The sequence below is a fragment of the Rissa tridactyla genome, chromosome 22 (assembly GCF_028500815.1).
Source record: "Rissa tridactyla isolate bRisTri1 chromosome 22, bRisTri1.patW.cur.20221130, whole genome shotgun sequence".
Lineage (NCBI taxonomy): Eukaryota > Metazoa > Chordata > Aves > Charadriiformes > Laridae > Rissa > Rissa tridactyla.
In genome coordinates, this window is record NC_071487.1 from 4,100,446 (window position 1) to 4,123,575 (window position 23,130).

General features: G+C 53.4%; 2 long non-coding RNA genes across 2 annotated transcripts; both read right to left on the reverse strand.

The window, feature by feature from the left end:
• Nucleotides 1-9,706: 9,706 nt before the first annotated feature.
• On the reverse strand, nt 9,707-14,730 carry LOC128900554 (uncharacterized). Its single transcript, XR_008463312.1, has 5 exons — nt 14,597-14,730; nt 12,864-13,285; nt 12,668-12,767; nt 12,288-12,558; nt 9,707-10,017 (listed from the first exon to the last, which is right to left on the reverse strand). It is a non-coding gene; the product is annotated as an uncharacterized LOC128900554 (long non-coding RNA).
• Nucleotides 14,731-16,446: 1,716 nt separating this feature from the next.
• On the reverse strand, nt 16,447-22,348 carry LOC128900555 (uncharacterized). The gene is made up of 5 exons (XR_008463313.1): nt 21,941-22,348; nt 21,542-21,645; nt 21,055-21,170; nt 17,437-17,589; nt 16,447-16,500 (listed from the first exon to the last, which is right to left on the reverse strand). It is a non-coding gene; the product is annotated as an uncharacterized LOC128900555 (long non-coding RNA).
• Between the last annotated feature and the right edge of the window lie 782 nt (nt 22,349-23,130).

Here is a 23,130-nt window from a genome sequence, read left to right on the forward strand (position 1 = left end):
TAAAGAGGTCAGCACCCTGGCCCTTGCTGCGGCCAATTTAAAACTCCTATTGAGCCCCAGGTGCCAGATTTGAGAATTTAGGAATGCAAGAAAACGAAGGGATAAAGTCAAATCCTTTCAGTCCAAGAGGAGGCTTCATTCTTCATTTAAGAGAAAGATATTCCAAACCAAAGCCACAAAGAAAATATCATTAAAAGAGGCCGCGGCGTTGCTTGGTGACTGTTCATTGGCTTTTTGTGGGATGTTTTTCATCAAAACCGGCTGTGTAGTCTGCAAAATTAATTAAGGAGGGTGCTGGGCGGTGCCAGGGGCAGACGGGGGTTTAGGGGCCGCCCCCATGGGCCACAGACCCCGTACGAGGAGAACAGTCCCTCGAGTGCAGCAAAGAGCCACCTCAGCTCTGCAGCGATGGTCCCCCGGGACAGGAGTCACGGAGCGGCAGCAACCTGAGATCGGGGTCCCCGCATCCCTGGGAGAGCTGCATCCCCCGCGCTTCCTCACCGGCTGCATCCCGAGCAATCCCGCCCTTGCTGGAGGCTGCAGCCCGGCTCCGAGCCTGCTCGTAACTCACTCTCCACTGCTCGGCAGCCCGGAGCGGTGAACCCGGCCGATGGGGACGTCTTTCCTATATCCTAATGGTCCGTGAAACTTCAGCATGCTCAGGATACCCTGAGTCCCATCTGGGAAAAGATATGGAAAAAAAACCCCAAATGTGAGGCTTGTGGCAAAACGGTGTGAAACAGCTTGGGAAACGGCAAAACGCATCACAGCAAGAGAGGGGTGAAACAGGAATGTGGGGGGCACCGGTATTGCCCTCGGTGCAGGGGACCGGCCACGGCTGCGGAGGTGCCTGCACTCTGGGCTCAGCCGTGTCCCCACGTCCCTGCCTGGCCCTGGCCGGCGATGGCAGCAGCCGTGTCTTGCGCCTTCCCCGTCCCAGTCCCCTGACTTCCCGGCCAGGAGAGGTGTGCCGGGTGAGAGCCATGGCAACTCTTACACAGAGTGTCAACAAAAATCAGCAAAATAACGACTTTCTCATTGAAATCTCGGGGGAGGGGGAAAGGTTTTCAGGCCAGATCTGCCTGCCATAAAACAGGCTTTAAAATTTTTCAGCGGATGCCGAAGCGGAGCTAAGGCGAGAGCCTGCTCCGGCTCAGCCACAACCCAGCCTGTGGGGAGTGGGAGCCGGGGGAGCCACGGGCACGGGCTGTCCTGTGCTCCCGCTGTGCCGGGAGAGCCGGCAGGGATGCGGCGGTTTGTGCCAGTCCCTGCACTCGAGCCATCTCACCCCGGCTGCAGCAGCCTACGGCTGGCTGGATCTTGGATACCGGCCTGGAGAGGTGGGAGAGGGACACCTTGGATTCATCCTATTTTTTTGTTTGGCATACATCTTGAAAAGCTATTTTCTTTTAAACCCAAATCCAGTGGTTGACAGAAAAACTGCTGTTTTATTTTTGAATGGAGCGACCTCAGTTCGAAGGCAGTTTTCTACGCTGGGTGTGAAACGCTCCACCTTCGCAGGCTCTCAGGGACAGTCCTCCACCTTCCCCCGCGAGCAAAGGCAACCCACCCTCCCGCCTCGCTGCTCAGCGGGGACTCAATTACACACATGAAGCTGACCCGGCCAAAACGCAGCCCAGAAGAGTTTGACACAAAGTTGGGAACCCGCCAAGAAATTCCTAATTGAAAGTGGTTACCGAAATGTCTATCAGTGGGGTCTCCGCCTGGTGAACCCTCCTCTGTCACCGTGAATTACGAGCCTGCTCTGGTTTGAAATGAGGCAGAGTAAATCTAATCATATTTTTATGAGCCCCTCTTCCTCTCGCACGGGCTGAGCTCTGGGCGCACGCTGTGCAGCAGAAGAGCGGTTGCTTTGCCTTTTTTTCCATATCTATCTCCTCCTTTGAGCGACCGGTTAGATTATTAACAGATTAAAAACTCAAGCTGTAATAAACTGAGTCCCCAAAAGCGAGTTGCAGCCACGGGCTGGGCAGTGACGGGCAGGCAGAAGAACAGATGTGATTTCCAGGGGCATGGATGCATCCCTCCACCTTCTCCCTCTAACGTGGCCCAGACGGGATGCTTGGAAGGGACCGGGGTGCGGAGCTATTGGGGGACACAGGCCACGTGGGTCACTCCTGGGGGCTGAGCAGGGTTGTTGAGAAGTGAAGCAAGAAGAGAAGTGCCGTTACATCGCTGGTGCTCCCGTCTCAGCCCCTGGCAGCAAGACTGTCCCAGACGCCTGCATTTCTCCCACCTCTACCTGAACCTGGACCCCCTCGACTGACACCGAGCCACAGCGGGCAGCCCCCGGCAATCCCCCAAATTTTCCAGGATCTTGCCCAGGGCCCCGCTCCGGAGCAATAACGAGCCACTGTACAGCACCCTGCCTGCTGCAGAGCTATCTCCAAAGGGCTGTTTCACACCTCCTCGGGCGTGAAGGTCACAGACCAGATGTTCTCCATCAGCAGTCAGAGCCTAATACATTTTAGACGGGATTTAAGCCCTGCAGTCAAATCGCCTTCGTTTTCTCAGAGGGAAGCGATATTCATTCTTCGAGCAGTATTTGGCTGGGAAGGGAAAGGGATGAACGTGGATGCACAAGGAGGGCGATCCTTGGGATAGAGAGCAGAGCCTGCCTTCCCAAGGTCTCTTCCAAAATAACTGCTGACAGCCAGAGATGCCTGACTGCTGGCAGCCAAGACGCTGCCCTGAGCAGCCGGCACGCCTCAGGGTACCGCACACAAACTCAGATCATCGCCCACCTTGGCAGAGCAGGGATGCTCAGAGGTTCAGCCGCCGACACACTGACGGGGAGCTGAGCTCTTATGATGCCACAAGAAACAGCCCAGCTGCTCATGAGCTCCTTGCTGGAGGACCCCCACCAGGAACGGTCCTTGTTCTGCCACTGGCCACCCACAGGGACCCTAAGGATCTCATCTTCCAGCTTCATCCCTGGTGCTGGAACCGCAGCAAACCAGAGGGAGAGAGGACGGGTCTGTGACCCACAGGCATGTCCAGGAGGGAGGAACAGCTTTGGATACTATCCCTTCAGACACCACAGCAGCCTCTGCTCCCAGCAGGACATCCCTCGGGGAGCTTCAAGCAGCAGCCATCAGCCCCATAGACCCATTTGCAGCCATGGACTTGGGGGCTACCAGTCAACCGCCGCAAACCAGAATTTGGGTTGCAACAGGATCAGCGCCGGTGTCACAGGGAGCAGCGTAAGGACCTTGTCCTGGGGCTGCCCAGGGAAGGCAGAGGAGGGGCCACTCTCGCAGGAGGATTTATCTAATACCTTCAACGCTGTCGAACACAATAGCCTAATCTCCAGGACATGTGCCCTCCAAGGAGGACTGCACTAGGATCGCTCTCACCAGTCTAACGGGAAACACCTCAAAGAGCAGCCCCGAGCCCGAGCCTCACCAGAGGCAGCTGAACCAGCCGCTTGGGCTGTGCATCCTCCAGCCTGCACAGAAATAACCCAAGTCCTGATCAGACAGCCCGGTCACCAACTACGAGACAAACTCCGGAGAGGAGGGATCCCTTACCGAAAGCACGAGGAGTTGCTCCAGGATTGTTATCTCATACCAAAGCTGTTGCTTTGTGCTGCCTGTAAAGAAACCGTGCTCGTGCTGAATGCCCAAGCAGGGAGCGGCTGCCAGCTCTCGATTGACCGTTTAGCCAGACATAGAAAGAGACGGGCAGGTTCTTTCAGGGAAAGTCACATATTTTTGAGAATCAAAGATCAGGGAGAGGTCCCATTCACTGGGAACACTGACCGGGAGCCACAGTGTGACTGGCATCAGGAGGAGCTCGGTCTGGAGCAGGGTGCTCTCATGCAGGTCAGAGCATCACAGAAACATGCTCCAACGTTCAGGTCCTGCCATGGCGCAGACCAAAGAGTTGCCTCCCTCCCTCCAATGCCTCTGCTGCAGAATTGCCTTCGCCAGATACCTGGGCAACATCCCTTGTGCAGGCGGTGACCTCCATACTGCCGTCAGCCTGGCTCGGGCTGACAGCAAAGTGACACGGTGACTTTGGGGAGCTCAGCTTGGGAGCTGCAGGTCCAGAGCGATTCAACATCCATCTGTGTCCTTACTGCAGATCCTCGTGGGGATCCTTGTGCCTCAGCCCTGGCAGCTCCTCAGGCCACATCCATGCTCCAGCCACATCCTCTACTCCAGCACAAAGAGAGGGGGTTGGAGAATTGGTTTAATTCCTCCTGGCAAAGCGGCGTGTGAAGGACTCACCTGGCCCTGGCCATGCCCGGGAGGGCTCAGCCCAGGAGCGCTGCTCACTCCTCCCTCTCCTTTACATTCCAGCGGGGTATAATCCTTTAAAAGGCGCAGAGCTGGACTCAGCACGCTGCCATCCCGCACTACAGACCCGCTGGGCAACTCCAGCTCCGGCTGAGGGTTTGCAGCTGGAGCTGCCTCCACAGTCAGGCTTCCGACCGCGCTGCCGGTGCTGGGAGAGCTGCTGGGGCAGAGGGGGTTCACTTCAAAGCCGTTCTGCCTCTTATAAAATCCCCCTGCCATGGAAATGGGGATGCCTGGAATTTACAGATGCCTGGCGGGTCTGGAAATAAAACGTTCAGAGCAGTTGGCTGGCTTGAGGAGGTTTTTTAAGTGTTGATATTATGGTGACATATGGAAGCACCAGCTTAGAGCGGAGCCTTGCACTGCACACACAGAGGCAGGTTTTGCCCCAAAGAGATGCAAAGCAGACAGGGAGAAGGTCCTTGTGCATCAGGATGGAAGAATAACCCAGCCGTTAAGCTGAACTGAGCCACATCCCGGCTGTGACGCGCAGAGCAGTGGTGGGGATCAGCCCAGAAAGAAGGGCCGGGGACACAGGCAGGGATCGCAGCAGGTATCCAGCAGCTGAGCTGCAGACATTTAAAAGAACCTCAAGCACAAGTGCAGGGCTGAGATCCCGCCTGCCCTTAGCCGAGACATGGGAGCACGCTGCACGCGTGCTCCTAGTCAACACCAATGCAAAACAGGATAGATTTGCTGAAATCCCCGGCACAGACCGAAGCCAAAGCAACCTGCCCCCAGGACAAACGCAGCAGGAGCCTGTTATCTCCCCTCCTGAATGTGCCTCTGTTCCCAGCAGAGTCTTCCACCAAGGCCCAAGAACTCCGACGTGCGGCCAGCCTTCTGCTTCCCGCTCCTGACACACTGGCAAGGCCGTCCTGCTCCTGCTCCTTGGCTTTTAGCCATCGCCGCTCGCTCCAGGAGACGGCCAGCAGCCCTCGGGGATCACTGCTGCTGTAGCAGGGACAGACCAGCATCCCAAGGGTCACCTTCAAAGGGCAAATCACTGTTGACCGTAGGAAGGTCTTTGGACACGATGCATTTTAAAATACGCATCTCCATTAAAAAGGATGCGCCCAGAAAGGCAACCGAACCAGTCAGGAAAGCAATTTGCTCCATATTTATACTCTAAAAAAAATGCATTTCAGATCCAGCCTTTCCAACCAAGCCCTCTGGGCTGGCATCCACCTCCCTCTCCACGGAGCGTGCTGCTCCTGCCAGACGAGCCCTGCGCACGAGCTCCACAGCCAATAAATCCTCTTCTGCATTAAACATTGCGAGCTTCAATTAATTAAGCGAGCACAACAACCACAGTCCCCTCAGCAATTAGAGAAGTGGCTGAGTAATTAGATGGAATGCTAATTTAATTTCCAGGAGGGGGAAAAAAAAAGAAAGGCAGGAAAAGAAGGAGGAGCAAATGGGATTACATTTGACGAGAGGGAAATTAAAAGTCACTTAATCATAGAGCAATTAAAGTTCCCCAAACTATGTAGCTAGAAAAAAAAAAAAAACAAAAAAACCTAGAAGGACAGGACCACCAGCATGTGTTGTGAACGATGCTCACCCAAGTTAAAACACCAGCTGAAGGCCCACGTGTACATGGATTTGTATAACACCCACCCCAGCTTAGCCTTGCTTTTCCCCTTCGTTAGGGAACCAGGAGAAGGCTATTGCCTTGCAAACAACTGCTTCATCCTGGCCGTACCTCCTGATAATGCTCTTATCAGCCTTCCTCAGCTAAGTAAGATCAGTCGTCTTCTGCCAGGAGAAACAGAAATGCAAGGCGAGCAACTCCCCGCAGCCCCGAGGCTGTGCCACAGGGAAAACTGGGGCTGGTGGCCCAGGGCATGGACAGGCAGGGTCACCCCAAGCACGGGCAGCTCCCGGGCTGGGGGTCACCCCTCACCGGCGTCAGGCTCCGAGCAGCTACACCCCACGTGGCACGTGCCCTCCCAGCAGGTTGTCTCCTCTCTGCATATTTTTACATCTGTTTCTGATTTAAATATTGCCTTCCAGCTGTTTGGAGCACCAACAGGCTTCACCCAGGACCTTCCTGACAGACCGTGAGTGGTCCCACAACAAGCGATGCCCGGAGCCCACCCGAGGGTTTGCTAGAAGGATTAGAAGCTAAAGTGGAAAAATTTCCCCCCTTGGGCACAAGATACGGGCAAGACATTCAGCATGGAATTTGCCAGAGGGCTGCCAGCCCCCAGGAGGTGTGAGGTCTGGTGCCATGGGATGGGCTGGAGCACCCCAGCCCACACCTTTCCCTGTCCTGACGGGGCAGCAGAGCCATCGTGGATACGCGTCCCCCGGCCCCTCCACGCTCAGCGAGGAGCAGGGGTGGGTGCCAGGCTCTTGGGTGCGATGAAGCTGCCTGAGTTCAGTTCCCGGTGGCTTCCTGCCTTATCCCAGCCTGCGGTGAGGTTTGGAGATAAAGGCAGGTTTTGTTCGGTTTAATTAGAGCTGGCATGGCAGAGCTTCTTGCTGCCAAGGACTGACAGGCAGATTAATTAATCCGCTCACCGTTGTCACTCAGACGGCTCTTCAGCAGCAAAGTGCGGGGAACCCTGGAGAGGAGCAGAGAGTCTGAGCAGCGCAGAAAAGCTGTTGGAGACAAGGGATGGAGGGAGATGGTTTTTCCCTGTTGATGCTTTTCCTCTTTTCCCCTCCAGGGCTCAAACCTCCTGCCGGAGCGTCTCCCCGGGGCTCTGGAGCTCCACTAGCCTCCTACAAGAGCGTAACTCCTTTAGTTACAGAGCTGCAAGACTCAAACCCTCCACCATAAAACCATCCGGCACCAGGGCAGGGGTTTTGCAGAGGGTAAAAGAGGGAGTTAATGCCCCTGCAGACCTTTGGGAAGCAGCAGATGGTTTGCTTAGCACTCAAAGTCTGATTTTATTACAGAAAGCCGTGTGAAACAAAGCAGAGCAGAAACCTCGTGCGAACGCTGTGCCTCCAGCCAGCGAGCAGCCCGCCAGGCTGCGAACGCCCCTGCTAATTCCAGTACCCACAACTCACTGGCTTTTAATTACGATGTGGCGCATTCACAGCAACCCAGGAGGAAAAAAAAACTCTTTTCCACCAAACAGCTGCATCTGAAATGTTGTTCGAAGGCTGGAAGCAATCACCAGCAGCAGTGAATGGAGGTGCAGCAGCAGCTCGGAGTGCTGGACTCTGACTCAGGGCCAAGATAGACGTTCCCAGCTCCGCCAACATGTCACAGGCAGGGTTTAGTGCTCACACCCTGCTCTTCCATGGGGACAGCTGCTTCCCACCTCCAGCTGCCGGCCCTGCGTGCTGATGGAGGCAGGTGTGCAGGCAGGATTGTAGGCTACAGCAGGTACAGACTTGCCGAGGAGAAAAGAGGAGCGGGAGAGCCGGGACCGAGTCCCTGGGAAGGCTCAGGGGGAAGAGTTGTGGCCACTCGCGCTCAAGAAAAATGAGGGGAAACCAGGATGGATGAAGAGGAACTGGGAATCAAAAGAAATAGAGTGTCCAGCTTGCAGGCAAGGACTACAGGAGCTGGCCTTTTCAGCCTGGGAAACCAAGGAGCGAGGAGGTAGGACGGAGCTCTGTAAGCACCCTTGCAGGCAGGGGAGACTGCAGAGATAAAGGGGGGCGATTTAGGCTAAAGAAGAGCATCTGCTCTGGTATAAACGGGCTGTGTATAAACCTGGAGAATGGCTCACAGTCATTAGGGAGACAGAAGCAGCTTTGCTAAGCAAAAGTCCAGCTGCTTTGGGGTAAGACCGTGCAATATATGAACTCTGTACAAGGGCCCTTTCCCCTCCATGGTTCCTCCACGGTTCCTCCGCGTGTCGCCCCATAGACAGCCTGGCCCCAGCGTGCTCCCCTGCGGCAGTACCTGCGCCCAAGCTGTCCCACCGCAGCCGGCATTCCCCGGTTTCACTCCAGCCTCTCTCTTGGCCTCCAGCACAGCACTGTCCCAGCCTGGCTGGAAAGAACCGGGTTTAGGAAGACAGAAGAGCAGCATCTCCATCAAGCCCTGCCCTCTTCGGGGTCACATCCCTCTCCAGCATCTCAGGGGGCTCCCAGCCCCCCCCAGCTCAGCCCCAAACCTCCTCCCTGTCCCCCATCATCAGCCAGCCTCCTTCGGCTCGCCAGATCTCTCCCTGCAGATCCCTTCCCCACCTCAACATCCTGGGGGCAGCCAGACCTCTGCCCCTGCCCTCCCAGGTCTCCTATCCCACCACCCCCCCACCTCAACGGAGGGGGATAGGAGTCCGGCCTGGACTTGGTGTTAACCCCCACCATGCCATGGGGGCATCAAAAAAGCTCATGGGGGATGTCTCTGGAGCAGGGAATTGGTTTATGTGCACCCCAGTCCCTCCCAAACTGTGGCTTTGCTGGGCGCTGCCCAAATTTAAAGCACACAAATAAAAGCAAGGACGAAGCACAGGCACCACCGCAGTGCCAGGCGTGAGACAGCCCGTACTTACTCTATTAAGAGCAAATGAGCGCGTAAGCCCTGTCTCTCTCTAAGATATGAAGGTCTGGCCTTCCTCGGCGAGGGTGTGCAGCCGGAGGGGAGGCTGGGTGGGAGCCAGGCTGGGCTGCTCCGGCACCAGGCTGCTCCACCTGGCTATGGGCAGGCTGCAGGCAAGGAGCCGGTTCCCGTCCCGCATCCCTGCACGATGCCCTGCCTTCCCAGCACCGCTGCTGGACCATCCCAGGAGAAGGGCAGAGGTGGCTGGCTGCTCGGCTGGTTTCACAAGATGAGAAACTTGCTGCCTGCTCCGCCAGCAGGCTCAGAGATGCCCCAGCAGATCCGCTTGGATCCAAATGGCCCAGAAAGGGAGCAAGGAAGACTTTTGCCTAGTGGGAGGGTGTCCTCGTTGTGCAAAAATACACACAGAGATGCTTTGCTTTCCCAATTCCCCATCTCCTCCCGGGCTGCTCCTGTGTCACCCAGCTCGCCCGAAGCAGGATGCCATAAAGTTAAGCATTTGCTCTGACTCCGTCCTTCCCTCTGTGCGCCTCGGGGGGAATGCACACGATCTGCTGCCGGGGTTTTGCAGAGGTTGCATAAGCCCCGCGTGCCTCCGGGATGCTGCTGCCCTTTATTGTTTATTTGCTTAGCAGTAATTATAGCAGCGTAATTATAATCAGCGCTCGTTTACATAAAGAATCACTTTGCTCAGCTTCTGGGCCCCCCTGCTCTCCAAGCCATGTGCCAAGACAAACCTTGGGAGCACAAAAATTAACATGCCACTAGGTTTGCAAAACTGGAAAATAGGAGAGAAGGAGGGCAAGGCCCCCCCCGCCCCAACCCCGCCAGCCAACTTGGCCCACGTTCCCCCCTGGATGAGATGCTGGATGGGAAAGCTGGGAGCGCTGCGGTGTTTACACACGCGGTCAAGGGGAAGGGTACAGCCACGCTGCACCTTCTAGTTGTGAATCAACAGCCAGGTCCATCCCAGCAATTAATGGGTTTGTACAGACCGGTGGGGGCATCACTCACGTGATTCCTCCTTGCTCCCTATAAACATGTTTATGTGGGATCAAGCATTTCAGCAGGGTCAAAACTCACCTTTTTGAGTGTGTGCAGCATCTAGAACTGCCAACTAAGGATGGGTTAAAAAAAAAAAAAAAAACCATGACCGAAGTCCAGAGACACAAGCTCATCCTGAGTTTTCTTCCTTCCCTGCAGCAAGCTGACTTGGCTTTACTCCTGAGAAATCAAAGAAAAGTCTGTAAGTATTAGGTTGATTTTCAAAAGAGTTCCCATTTGAGCTTTTTAAATAAGACCCAGGTTTTCAAGTAAGCTCAGTACAGGGCTTCTGAAGACAGCAGCAAGGGGAAAAAAAAAACCCCACTTCTCATCCACAAAAACTGTGGATGAACACATGTGCATTTTCTTCCTCCGTGCTTTCAAGGCTCGGTTGAAAATAAGAAGCAGCCTTTTCATTTGGGAAAGCAGCTTCTCTGAATGTTTAAGGGGAAAAAAAAAAAAATCCCAAAGTCAACAGATCTCCTCCAAAACTCAGTAGGTGAGAATAAAGCTGGTAATTAAAAAAAAAAATTAATTTCTAAAATCAGGTGCTTTGATAAGCATTTGGGAAGCCCCTGTTGAAAAGCAGCTGTATTTGGGGGGTTTATACTGCTGCTACCCACATCTTCATCCTAGTCAATTCTTGCTCTCACTTCTTCAGATAAAAAAAAAACACTAATCTGAGGTTTTTGGCAGATCTACGAAAGTGAGGAGCACGTGGATGCCAGGGATGGATGACGCGACACGAAGACATCCACGTGCCATCATGGGCCAGGAGAGGAGCATGGGCTTCCCCAGCAGAGCCTGGCTCTCCAACAGCCCCGGCCGTGTCTCTTGGCTGTTTTTTCTAGACAAGTTTGCATGAGCCCAGATGTTGCGTGTGCCGCGGTTACATTGGTCAAAATCAAAAGGGATTTATTCCCTTTGCCAGGCTGCAAGTGTCATCCAAGCCTGCCTGTCCTGGGGCAGGACATCCAAGCCCTGTTCTGCCTGGAGATGGGCCATCCCCAGGGTTGGTGTCTGGGCTAATAATTATTATTACTGGGGAGGATAAAGCCCACCTCTTCAGTCCTCTCTCTTCTTCCACTTCCCCAGGATTCCCAGATTTTTTAAGCGTTTTACCACTGCTAATTGCAAATTACTGATGTCACTTAGAAGACCTGCACCCCTTCCAGCATCACCCCCTCATCCTGCAGCGCTGCTCAGGCACAGAGGAGGAGGCTGAAGGCCACCGGCAGCTGTTCCGCTCTCCAGCCCGTCTTCCTAAACTCTCCTTGCTTGCCGCTGCCATTTCGGAAGCGAGCTCACCCACCACCCCTCTCCAGGGTACAGAGCCAAAACGGCGAGGCAGGTCCCTGCTGCCTTCACGCCCTTCCCTCGGATCCCAGGAGTTCTTTGGCTTTTCTAGTCCAGCAGCCAGTGACCGGGGGTATTATTTTTCCCAGGGATTTTTTTTTTTGGAATTAAATAGAATCAGGAAGGCAGGAAGAGTCCAGTCACAAGGGAGAGGATGTCTGTGAGTGCCTGCCTCAGGAGAGCACTTGTCTGGGCTTCCTGGCTGCTCAGCCCATGCTCTCTGGGATCTGTTCTCTGTCCGAAGCGGTGATGACAGGCTTTGCCTCGCTGCTGGCAGCCACCGCGGTAAGGGGGTATTCGCCCTGAGGCCGGTCACAGGAGATGAGGACGGTTTGCCTAGAAGTCACATCATTTGTGTTTTAAGGGAAGACATTCCCAAATCCCACATCTTCCTCTCCAGCAACATCTTCTTTGCTCCAGGAGATGCCCTTCTTGGCCAACAGCCCCTGCACTGCTGATCTGCTCCCACACCTCCAAAGACGGACCAGCACCCAGTCAGGTGACTTCGAGTCCAACAGGAATTACCGAAGAGCTGGCAGAGATCAATTATGGAACAATACTTTTTTTTTTTTTTTTATGAGATGTTTGCATTGCAGATGTTAAAAATCAGCCAGAGACAGCCGGCGTGCGGGTGAGGAAGGCTCGGAGGGTGGATGAAGTGCTTACAGATGAGATGCAGAAAGCAACCGTGCGTGATGAGCCACCCCAAGGTTTTGGTTTCATTGATTATGTGTCAGCCTCAAGGAAACAACGATTGGGAAATAAACCAGCAGAACTCATCACTCCTGCAACTCCTAGCTACCAAAGTCAGTCGAAGGGGCACCAGCAATAGAGCTGGTTTGTGAAAGGGTTTGAGTAAGGCAAGGCTAGAAAGCGAGGACTCCTGCCACAAAAGCCCTGGACTGCCCAGAAACCTTGGGGATCTTGGTGTCCCAAGCGTCACCAGCAGCTGAAAATCCACAGGTAGTTGTTTCTCTTCTGTGAATTTTGTTCTCTCCTGCGGCATTAAATGATTCCCTGGGGCTATAAACCTAAAAAGTGCAGGGGTAACAAGTTAAAGTGATTTCATCCCACCTCACAGGCAGCAGACTCACCCCGAGGCAGGTTCAGATCCAATGTCTCTCTGTGCCCATCCAGTCTGGGGTGTCCCAGTCCCAGGCAGGGGGACACAGTAAGGATGCTCCAGCAGGACAGCCTGCTCCCCCCGCCGCCAGCCCTTCCTCGCTCTCTCTTTCATTAGCACTGATCGTTCCTTTGGGCTTGGAGCCAGAGTGAAATCTCATCTCCGGAGGATACATTTTTAGACAGTTTACAGAACCTGGCTTCCTGCTCTTAAATATCTTGGGTTCTTTTGTTTCCCATCACCTGGAAAGAAAAGGTGTGAGAAAAGTCAGTGTCCCCGAGTGACTCTGCGGGTGATCTCGCCATGAGTGGGCAACCTCCATGGCTTTGGAAGGAGTCAGGAGCAAAGTACCTTGAAGGCATCTAGGCTTGCTGACCAAACCTGCAGCCAGCCCAGGCACTGCTGTCACCTCCAGCTCCCCAACTTCTGTGATGGGCTCCGACCTTCTCCCCTGCATGATGTATGGACAGGAGAGGAGAGGACCACTGTCACAGCAGAGGTGCCAAGACACAAAGCTGGATTAAAACAAAACAGCAGAAGGACCCACCAGCGTCAGTCCTGATACTCCATCAGCTCCTCATCAGGTCTCAGCTGCCGGGGCTGGACCAAAGGGCTAGAGCATCACCGTCGAGGTGACGTGTCAGACCCCAGCATATTTCTGCTGTGTTTCTTCTCACCAGGCAAGCCCAGGCCAGGCGTGACACAAAGCATGCTCTGTCTCACACATCCTCTTGGCACCGGGCACGCGCTGGCACAGCCGCCCACCACGGGAAGCTGCTGGCGGGGGGGGACTTGGCTACCTTGAGGCAGGAGTCAAAGGGGTTTTGCCAGGTCTAGACTTCCCTTTGTTGCTGCTGGCTTAGAGAAGCTTTTGAGATGACACCGTCCCTGGACCATCCCGTTCATTCCTTTATTCGGAATTGCAGCAAGTGGTTTTCCCGCTGGCAATTTTACATCAGATGGTGTTTGCTGGAGAAAGAAAAAAAAAAAATGCATTTTGTTACACAGAAATCCAGTCAAACGCTCTGGAAAAATGTGCGTATTTTTTTTTTTTTTTAGTGGCAGTTGTCTGTCAGCAGCTTGGCACTCATCTGATCTCCAACCCTGAGCTCTGGACTGGTGAACAGCCCCTGTGGCCAGGCGGCAGCCCTCCGGGTGAGCGCAGCCCGGTGCTAAACCCTGGCTCTGCCCTGGGGAGCCCCAGGCCCCCTCCAGCCCCGCGGACAGGGAGGATGCCCCTTTCTCTGCAGCGGGGTCATGGGGTGAGCTGAGGTTTCTAGGAGCTGCTTGAATAAGAGAAGGAAAGTGGGAAGGCGCCAGAGGCTGTGCTAGCTCAGCGACCAGAGGAGATACTGCTCTGTTTGTAAGACATCTCTCTCCAACCACAAGCTCAGCAGCAGCTCCCACATGATAAAGGATTAAGCAAGGACTGAACCCAAGGACAACGCTCTCGAGCTTTGGAAGCAAAGGCACTCAGAGCTCTGCTCTCGGGGACCTCAGGTGGAGATGCCTGAGCATCTCTGCCTCCGGGATGCCCTGGGGTCACCAGCACAGAGCACAAGGCAGTGGGTGCTGCCAACACCCCCTGGCACAAGCCATGCGAGGGGCCAGAGCCACCCCTTGCCCTGGGCCACGGAGGCTGCATCCTGGCCTTTTGTTCTCAAAAGAGAGTGTGCAGGCAATTGGGTGCCAGCCACAAGAGCTTGCGCTGGTGCCTGCTTCCTCCCTTGGCACGCAGCAGTGCTGGGCGCCTCTGGCCAATTCTTGCTTGCGTAAACAGCCCAAGTAATGAAGATAAATGAGGCTGAGTGGCAAGGGAGGGCAGCACGTCGGCTGCCAGCCAGTCCTTCCCTGTGAATCAGGGCACGCTGCAGGGCTCCAGGGTCACACTTTTGGTTAGGGACTACAGCATCCCATGAAGTGCTTTATGAAATGCCTTCAACTGGCTCCACTCCGCCAGTCACCGACCACTTGTTTTAAGAGCATGAGCAGGGGCTTTAAGGTGGTTTTTCAGACTGGCAAAAAAAATTCACTCTTGGAGAAACACATCTCCACATAAAATACTCTAACTCTGTGAAAAAAAAGTGTTCCCCAAGTTGCAACCATTCCTTAGGCATTTCACAGACCCAGCCTCAGGCACATGAGCCCATAACCATGGCGAGATTTCCCATGGCTCTGATGGGAGAGGGTCCAAAGCCTGTTTTTACCAGGCAGGAGGTTCCTCCTACTCGCCGGGTGCTCCCAGCACGGGGCTCACCCACGGGTGAGCACTGCCATTACCTTCATGTTGCTCATCCAAGGAGGCCACATCCCCTCGGTCCGTGATGGCAGTCAGAGGAAACCGATCCCTGCGGTGATGCCGATGCTTCCCACCGACGCAGAGCCTCAACTTGCTGCCCCAGCCCCAAGGTCTGTGTCTGGGATGCATCTTCTAAGGGACACAAACAGTTAATATTTAAAAAAAAAAAAAAAAGAAAAAAAAGAAACCTGTCTTGAGCCATGCTAATGCCGCGGCAGAACAGAGCACCCCTGCCAAGAAGCTTATCTGAGGCTCTTTGTGAACAAAGTGAACCCTGGAAGGTGGCGAGGCTCAGTGACAGGGAGCAGGGATGCAAGCCAAGATCGCTGCCTCTGGCCAGAGGAGAAATTTCCATCTTAGAGAGGAGCCACCCCATTCCGATAACCCTGCTGTTCCCACCACCGTGAGGTTCCTTGGCGGGGGCCAGGGAGGACCCTGCTCCCTCGGAGCTGCCGGCCACAGCTCACCTCTGTCGCGATAGCATCTCATGGCTCTGACTGCAGGGATGGGCACCTCAGCTAAAAAGCATCCTTAAGGGATGCAGCACAGGGCAGGCATCCCTCCACTGAGCTCCTCGATGGCTCTGCCTCTCTGCTGGCTCCTGCACCTTCTAAATTGGGACAGAAAAGAGCCCCCTCACCCAGCCATTAACCAGTGCAGCACCACGGTGTTTAGTGCCTCTATGCTTTGCACGCTGTAGGTTCAAGCTCCCGCAGAATCTGGGTATCACACCAGATAGACACAATGAGCCTTTCAGCCCTTAAAACCTCTGGAAATAAACTTGAATGAGCTGTATGTCTAATGAACGTGTGGGAAAGTCTCAGAGCAGCCAGAATTTCACAGAGGCCCCGACTCGAACTTTCTGCTTCCCAAATCCTCCCGAGGCAGCACGGATTGGGAATGGAAAGAGAGTGACTCCAACCGAGCGCTCTTTCCATCCCAGCGCCCAGCCGGGGTCGATAAAAATCAGCTGTAACTGAGCACAGCCCATCTATAACTCTGTGTTTATTTTTAATCGGGTGAATTGGTGGCTCAAAACTGAGTCGGGCCCCACCAGTTCCTGGAAATTTAATCCACAGATCACTCCTCTGGAGCTACTGTGCAGCAGCTAAGTGACCCCGGACTTAGAGCCCTCTGTGCAGCTGGGAGGCAGCCTCCCTCGGCCATGATTTACTGGGCTTTGCAGCTGGAAAACCTGCTGCAGCCCCAGGCAACCTCAGCGGACAAAATATAAGGGAAACCCTCTGCCCTTGCGGCTAGTGAAAGGCAGAGAAAACCCTGCAAGGTAGAAACACAGGGGAGGAACAACCGGGCTGGACTAGAGATGTGAAGGCGGCTGCATCTCGCTGTTTTGGGCGCAGACAACGAAGTGGAGCGGTGCAACAGCCCTTCTGTGAGCTTCAGGTGGATATCAAGCTGCTCCCAACGTCTCCTCCTCTCCAGGGGACTGGAACTCACCATCCCAGGTTTGCTTTACTCTCCAAAATCAGCGTAGAAGACTCCTGAAATGTTTCTTGCTCCCTGGGGCACAAGAAGAACGGGTCTGTCTGTTCCAGAGAGGCCAATAGATAGGAGCTGGTGTGGAAAGATCCTGATTAGACTTGGCAGGCAGCACGAGCAAAACTTCCTCTTATCCCCGCGCGCCCCACCGTCGGCAGAGCTCTCCCGCTGATCCTCTGGAGTGGCAATGCGGTTTAATCTCCATGGAGATGGGTCTAATACAAGCCCGTGATCCGCCGCAGGTGGTGGCTTGGCTACTTACAGTTTGTGATGAGCCAGGCTACCTTTTTACTTCTGTTCTCCATCTCTTTTGGCAGCCAGCAGCGTGGCAGTCTGGATGCTGGGACAGGGCTCGGGGACCGCAAGTGCTCTCAGAGCCTCCAGCCTGTGCGGACGAGAAGGGTGGAAGTAATGCCGCGGGTGCAGGCGGGGGAAGCCCGTAGCACAGGTAGGACCTGGCTGCTCGCACATCGGCAGCGGTCAGTATTTGGCTGGCTCGGACACCCTGTGTGCGGGCAGGATGCGGTAAAGCTGGAGCCGGGGTTGCTCCTGAGCCTGCAGCTGGGAGACACTCCCCGAATCTCACCGCAGCTCCTGGAGTGTTGTTTGGCTACCTCAAAGGATTCGCCATTAGTGATAGATTTATCCCGGGTTTTACTTTCCTTCCTGTGCAAAAACCCTGTTTGGACAATGCACAGCAACATCCTTGCTTAGTACAGACAGGGATTAAAGCGAGTAGATGCTTGTTTGCTTGCACTAGCAGGGGAATTGGACCTAAAACATTCAACAGAGTAAGTTTGTCTTTTCCCAGCTGGAGACTTCCCCCTGCGTGTTTTGAAGCTGGACTCTGTGCTATCCGTGGCCCAGCAGGTCTCCAGCACACACAGCCGAGCTCCCCAACGTGTGGTCCTGCGAGCACCAGTAGCCTCTGCAAGACTGGGAAAATGCACCTGCACATTGGACCTTATACAAAGAGAGCCGAGGAGGCTGCGCTGCGCTGCGTACGGCTGCAGCTGGCGCATCGCTCTGCAAGCAAAAGGCACCCTTTGGCACGCAATAAGTCTTAACTTGAGGTAGCGATGCAGCGCAGCATACAGATTTTGGAGCTGCTGATGAACAGAGAGATTACAGCATGCCGAGGGCCAGGAGGTTCAGAGCTGAACCGTTCAGATGCCTGCAGGGCGAGTGGCTTTTCCCAATAGCTGCCACTGTTTTGTTGCTGAAGCTGGCTGTTTTTTATGGAATCAGAGTTGAAGGTGCTAGTCTTGGCATCCTCAGAGTCAGTTGCCATTGCAGAAGACTCCCAAGAACCCAATCTCACCGTGCTGGCTGGCACCCATCTGCTCTTGCTTCCTGACGCCAGCAAGGGGGGAGCGAGAGAGCCAGCAGGCGGGAGGGTCTTCTGCTGTGAGGTTTCCCTCACTCTCATTCTTGTGGTGTCAGCAGGACAGACCAGGATGGCTGAAGACATTTGCTAAGAGAAGAAAAAGCATAAATAAGTAATGAAAAGGTGCTGTAATGGATGGAGTCTAATTTAGATTCTCAGAGAAGCCCGTTGTTTCTGGGATTATTCCTTCTCCTCTGCCAAAAGGAGACAATCAAAGGAGCCGAACACCTCAGCACTGCTTCTCAAGGTGACAGCAGATTATCCGGCTTTCTTGCTCATCACAAGCTTTCACTCCAAGGATTGACAGAGCTGTTACTCTCTCAGACGCACGCTAAAAGCCTTGCAGAATGCCTGGGCACAAGGACACAGAAACCAGCCGCTTTCCTGGGACCTTTAATGCAGAACTTGCGTGCAGAGCAGACTCCCACACCACCAGACCTCCAGAACTGCCCCAGGTCTTGTTTGGCCAAAGGTTATAAACACTCTTAGCTGTAGACCCTGCTCACACTCGGTTTGGTACCTGAATATGTAGCATGGGCAGTGTAAACACACATTGGCGCACCTGGGAATCAAACAGGAGGGAGGAACATTAATGCCACAATGGGGAAAAATAATATCCATCACCAAGCAGAACCCAGCTGAGGGTCTGAATGTCTGCTGGAGGCTGCGGGAGGTCTGGGCTCCCCTCCCCATCACAGCTCGCAGATACTGATGCGCTGAACGAGCCTGATCCAGACCCCTCACAGCCAAAGAGGAACCACTGCAGATGAAGGGGACTCAGTTGCAGCCCTGCCTGGGACAGACGTCTCCCATCCCGCTCACTGGTTTCCAGCAGCCAAGGCTGCTCTCCCGCAGGGGAATGTGGGAAGGTGGGAAGAGGGACAGGCACAGCCTCTGTCCTCCATGATACGCCAGGACACTGCAAATCACCCGCGGGAGCAAAGACAAGGCAGGGATTTTGCATTGCCATCCCCACCACAGCTGGCTCCAGGACAGAGCACGGGGATGTGCGGCTGTCCCAGTGCCAGGCCAGCCCTTGCACTGTGACACGGTGGCTTTGCAGAGCCACATGCGTTGTGCCTAACCCGCTGCGGTCCAGCTTTCTCTGGCTGAACCTCCCTCGCAGGAAGCACTGACGGGCTAATGGTTGTGTCTGAACGTATTAACCAAATTACTCGCTGCACTCTCTGTTTTCCTAGAGCCCCGGCCAGACCCCAAGACTATTTATCTTGGCTTTGAACCCTCCGCCCCTCGCTGCGCAGCATGAGCACATAACCGCAGAGATTTGTTAATAGAAACCAAAGCAGAAATCACCACCAAGGCTTGCAGGCAAGGGGCCTGTCCTATTACGACAGCTCAAAGCCTTGCTAATCGGTGTCACAAACGGCATCTGCTGGGGTTTCGGGACCTGCCGCTGCCTGGGGCTGCTGCTCAGAGGGATCAGGCAGGGGTGGCAGAGTCTCAGTGCTCTGTCACCTCCAGCTGCTTCCCCACTGCTGCCTTGCAAGCCCTGAAGCAATGGGATTGCAGCCAGCCCAGCACACGGAGACCTACTCGCCTGTGTCCAGTCCTGTCCAGGGACTCTCCCACACTCTACTTTCATTTCACAGCATGACGGTCCCACCTGAGCTCAAAGCCACAGCATGTAAGGTGCTGCACACACCCCGGTGAAGATGGGTCCACCTTCTCCTCTGGTCAGAAAAGATAAGGATGGAGAGGGCACGGACCTACTGGTGCATTTGTCAAAGTCAGGAGCAAACATCAGCTCTCCTGGAACTTATACTGAAGCGACTGCAGTCCAACTGGGGCAAGGCCTCCCCCATTGCTGTCAAACAGCAAAGCCCAGGGCCAGGGTTAAAAAAAAAAAAAAAAAAAAAAAAAAAAAAAAAAATGTTTTCCAGGAGAAATATTTCCTTGACCCCAATTCTCTGTGTGTTACAACAAGCAAGATATAGATCCAAGGGGCATACAAAATTAAATAGAAAAGAACAAGGAGCAGCATCCTCATTTGAGCCACATGCTTTGCTCTTGTGCTGTAGCACACACATGTCATGCTTCCACACCACGCCTTTCACTTGTTAATTACTTTTTGCTAAGGCAGTGAGATCACTTTTGCTAAAGCAGTGTTTAACAGAGGTGCCTCACATCTGATCAACATTAATCAGTGAAATGAAAGCCAACAACTTCACGATAAGATGATAGGATAAAAATCTTAATGCATCTCATTGATGGCGCTTTGCCTCAGAGGCACAGGTTTCACTCCGCGAGTTCCCCAGAAGTTTGTATAGTCTGATTTTAAGCAACTCAAGCACTGATGTTCCCTTGCTCCCTTTAGGACACTCTAAGGCCACGTCTGCTTAACGGATTTTATGTTGCTTTTCCTCATCCACTTGGACTTCAACCCAGCTGAGACCATCTGGTGTCAATGGCTGTGCAGAGGTTCCTGTTGCAGTTGAAACAAGATCTGAGGTTTGCTCAGCCTCTACCATACATCAAGGCTGCAGCAGTTTAAACAACAAACCAAGGTCAGGCTTAGATTGCACGGTGGTCCCCGAGTCCAAGCATTTATCCATGGGAGCCTCGCCTTGGTCATGTAGACCCTGGGGACAAGGAGAAGACTTTGTGGTGGTTCCCTTTGTCACCCTGCCAAAATCAGAGGCTACTTGCATAAAGGACAAACCTCTCCTTAGTTCTGCATTCCCTCACCCGTCTTTTTGTCCTTCTCCCACATCCAGAAGCTACTATGAATGCAACATGTCAACATCTCAGCAGGCTTCTGGAGCACGCGGCCGCCCAGCCGAGGGGCAGAGCTGTTATCGGAGCAGTGCAAGAGCAGCCAGGTGACCCGGGGCCAGGGCCTCTGTGCAGATCTGTTCGGCCAGGGCTTATTTCCTAGCAGGGAAGCAAGGATCTAGCATTCATTCCCCACGAGTGAATGAAATCTGCCTTGAATTTAAATGCAATAATCTCAGCCCAACTCTACAAACCACAATTGAAACTTCGCAGTGAAAGCCAGTGTGTTTTGAATAACACATTGCTCAAGGTTTCCCAGTTCATAACACTCCCAAGCCAGTGCAAAATGCACAGAGAGCTGCGAGAGAGAGAAACGCTGGGTAAGTAGAAGCGCTGCTGGGGCTGTTTTTTATTCACAGCCAGGCGGCAAATCACCGCAGAGCAGGGCTGGAAGGGTCTGCTTCATTTTTATCATCTCCCAGGACAACAGCGGAGATCCTCGGCAGGTGTAAATTGCCAGAGCTTACTTCCGGGGGAGATTCTCTGATTTACCCCACACTGAGGACCCAGTTTCATTGCTAGGACAGAAACGTGTGCCTTAGAGCTGTATGTCCAGCTACAACAGCCCATCCTTAACAGCAAACAGTGCTGGGTGTTACTGTAGGACTAACACCATCTCCAGGGAGATCATTCTTGGTTCCAGTCATTCCTACCTGTTCCCAGACCAAGGGTCACGGGGCTGCTACCTGAGGTCAATGTTTTTCCCATTTATGCACAGCAGAAGATACGATCTTCAGCAGCATGGTGATGGTGGTGTACCTCTCAGCCAGGCTTTGACAGCAGCGGGGAAATCTGGGACTGGAAAACTTGCTCTCGCTTCCAATCAGCAGGGATAAATCTTTCCTCAAATCTTCTCACATCCTGAAACCTTGTGCCTGGACAGAAACAAATGAAGCATGTTGCACTTTAGGCAGTGACAATGCATGGAGGGAAGCAGGCAGCTCTGCAAACAGACAGAGGGTTGGCAAGTGTTGCACAGCTCACGAGAGTCTGCAATGGCCAGACTCAGCCCAGCACCCAGGCAAATGCCTCTGGGCTGGCTGAGAACACAGCTTTGTTGGCTTCGTTACCATTTGGATTACATTAGCCATGCAAAGGATCCTAAACGATGCACTGGGGCTGCGTAAGAGATGTTTTCCTCCCACAAACTGAGCCACCAGAGCAAGGTCAAAGTCCCTTAGCGTGCTGGTCAGTGCTGGTCCAGGGCACCCCTCTGATCCACACTGAAGAGGAGCTTTGGAGTTACCTCTTCCTGGTTGAACCAGCCGAACCTCCCTTTCCATAGGGAATGCTGCCTTCTTCCATGTATTCCTCACTACCGGGCGGGGATGGAAGCTGGTTTCCTTCACCCTGCAACTCTCACAAATGAGGTCACTTTATTTCCTGAGGAAGATAGTGGCCAAAGCCCCCCAGCAGCTCACAAACACCAATTTAATTAAATTTTTTATTCAAAATATAAGTCACAGCGACTATCTGGCATGAAATACTCAAAAGAGAATGTGCAGATCCCACCCCTGAGCAAGAGAGTGGGGGCTGATTTCCTTTTAGTCTATACACACACACACGCACATATATATAAAATATAAATATATATATGTACATACATACAGTCATATATACAGAGAGCAAGAGAGCTTTTACAAACCTGTTCGGGCTCCCTAGATGTACAAAAGTCACAAATCAGCAGGCACTCATTGTAAAATTTCACTTCAGTAATTTTCAGAACCGTGAAGTGCTTCAAGAAGAAAAGACAGGACGACCCCAGCGTTTGCTGGCACCGGCAGAGAGGATGGGCGAGGACATCAATCTTCATCCTCATTAGCGCTGAAAGAACGTCTGACTGCATTTATGATGGAGAGCAGCATCTCACAAGTTACGGGTTGTTTCCTTGATAATAAATCTAACATCACGATCTAACATATCTTGGATGTTTTGCTTTGCTGAGCCATGCTTAACAGGTATTTTCTTAAGGCCAGACTCGGTTAATCCAAACAGGGGCGTCTCCGTCGATTTTCGCTTGCTGCAGACAGGGCTGAAAGCAGATTTTCAACATCCTGAACTGGTGAAAGAAAGGAGTAAATCAATACAGGGTGGCAAACAGGGTGTAAAAGAGAGGAGGAGTAGCTCTGTAGACAGGGAGGGATATGCACAGAGCAAGAGCAATCCGTCACTAACAGGGCGCTGAGCCCCCTTTTCTTCAGGGAAATGACTTCTGATGGGCAACAGGGCGAGGGAGGCTGGAGCCGGGTCCCGGTAACAGCTTGTGGGGACACGGCAGCACCAGCGCCACATTGCAGTCCCGGGTCCTCGCTCCACAAATCCTCTCCCACGGCAGAACGGGGCCGTTTCACACGTTGCAGTGAGCTGTGCTGGGGCAGCTTTGCTTCCAGCCCTGGGGATAGCTGCTAGCACGCTATGCCCCTCAGCTCATTAAACACATGAAATTTCTGGCTGAAAAAAAAATTAATAATAATAGTCAGGCCTGTTTCTAACCTTGGGTGGCTTTGCTTTCTGCTTTTGCCATTCTCCTCTTAACGACTCCCCGAGCTGAGATGCCAAGAGAAGGATTGATATTCAGACTTGCTCGTTCAGGGATATTGAGCTGATTTTTTTTATTGGAGCCAGGAGTAAAGATTTCTATTTTTCCAAGACCAGGGAAAGCACGTTCAGGCTGATAAATACCTGTCAGCAAAGACCATTAGCTGATCAAATGAACTACAAGGGGAAAATAAAAGACAAAAAAGCTGTCGGTCCCAGCGCAACAGCTCAATGGCCTTTTCCTCCGTGCAGGATTTCTAATAGATTTCTTAGAGTGTTTTCTGCAGATCTGCACAT